Below are 1,892 nucleotides of genomic sequence, written 5' to 3'. Positions count from 1 at the left end.
AAAAAAAGAAAAATAAAAAAAAAAAAGAAAAGAAAGACCAAATCAAAGAGACATGAAAGAGTTGCAGTTTTTCATCAAGGAAGAGTGAAGATCAAAGGTTTCTGGGAATAATCATTCAGTGAAAGGGGCAATGCTTGAAAAATGGGAGCTGAATTAAAGAAAAAAAATCCACATCCATGTCAACCTCAGGCCATCAGGAGAGGTGGGAGGCAAAAAATACAACCTCTTTGCTTAGATCCTTCCTAGTGCAACCAGAACAGACAATCTCTGTAGTCCGGTCTCAGAATTAGATTTAAGCGTGGGCCCCCTTCTGTTTCTGGTTTCTCCATATTTCATGATGTATTTTTGGGAAAAAAATAGTTTTAATGATGCCAACTTGCCTCCTTTGAGCACATTAAAAAAGGAAACGATTGGCTGAATTTGTCATGATCATGGGAATAATTTTGTCGCTGTGCAATTTGGCTCTTGCTCTAACGTGAAGCGCACATTTTCCTCCAATGTATTTTAAGCCGGAGACTTCTAAGTAAATGGGAGGTGGCTGATTTTATTTCTGTATGCAGCCAGCCTTCACTGGCACGAGCTCTGATTTGGCCCAATCAGTTTTGCATTCATGCTGAGAAGTGAGTTGATCAAGTTCAAGGAACATCTGTATGCATTTATCTAGATGGGGTGCAAACATCAGAGCCGCTCCTTTGAAAGGTTCCTCAGCCCTCCAGGGATGGCCACAAGATTCCTAGACAATGACCTTTGTAACTCCAGCAACTGCATTCCATCCTTGAACAACTGCAAGGCCTCTTGAACGTGCCGCCATCTTTGTCATTTATAGGGTTGTTTTCAAGAGTCTAACTCTGGCAAGTTTGAGAGTTTATTAAGTCAATCTTCATTAGCTGGTTAAATGGCCTCCAAGAAGTTACCCAACTGAATGTCCAAGTGTCAGAATGTCAACTCATATATTAGCATGGCATTTCCACAGTTACATCTGTCTTGGTCTTCCCCTTTTTATTTCCCCTTTCCTGGCTGTCATAAATTTCATGTGCCAGCAGCTCTATGACTCAAAGAAGGTTGTAAACATCCTTTTGTTCAATTACATCAACACTTTTTCCCTTTATGTCAGCAATTAAATTTATGAGGGAAAAAAGTTCACTCTCTAAACCTAAAGAGACACAGTCGAGCTCAAAGTAAATAAAAAAAGAACATAATCAACAACTTACAGTTAAGTATAAATGAGGCAGTGATTTCAGAATCCCAAGATGTGGCCTCAAATCCCAATGCCAACATCTAGCTGTGGCCCAGGCTGGAGTGAAGTGGCGTGATCTCGGCTCACTGCAACCTCTGCCTCCTGGGTTCAAGTGATCCTCCTGCCTCAGCCTCCCGAGATGCTGGGATTACAGGCATGCCTCACCATGCCTAGCTCGTTTTTGTATTTTTAGTAGAGTTGGGTTTTCGCCATGTTGGCTAAGCTGGTCTTGAACTCCTGATCTCAGGTGATCTGCCCGCCTCGGCCTCCCAAAGTGCTGGGATTACAGGTGTGAGCCACTGCGCCCGGCCCTGAGCTCTCCTGACTCTGCAGGCTGTAGTTTTCGATTCTCCAATATGGAGTAAATGGTTGCAATTTCATAGAATGTTGGGAGAATTCACTGAGATGTATTATGTGAAGTGAGTACCCCCCAAATGGCCAGTCCCCTTTTCTTTTCCTTCTCCATGTGCATAGGGTGGACAAGCTGATTGAATACAGGACCTATGTTATATATACCTTTGTTTTCCTAAAGCCTGGAACATAGTAGGTGCTTAGGAAATATTTAACAGAAGGATGAGAGAATAAGCCAATAAACGAGAGGCATTGGGTTGCATTTTCCCTCTTGGGTTCGATAACTTAGGTCTTAGGATGATGA

The sequence above is a fragment of the Cebus imitator genome, unplaced genomic scaffold, assembly GCF_001604975.1.
Source record: "Cebus imitator isolate Cc_AM_T3 unplaced genomic scaffold, Cebus_imitator-1.0 Scaffold122, whole genome shotgun sequence".
Classification (NCBI taxonomy): Eukaryota; Metazoa; Chordata; class Mammalia; order Primates; family Cebidae; genus Cebus; species Cebus imitator.
This window is presented reverse-complemented; position numbering follows the sequence as displayed.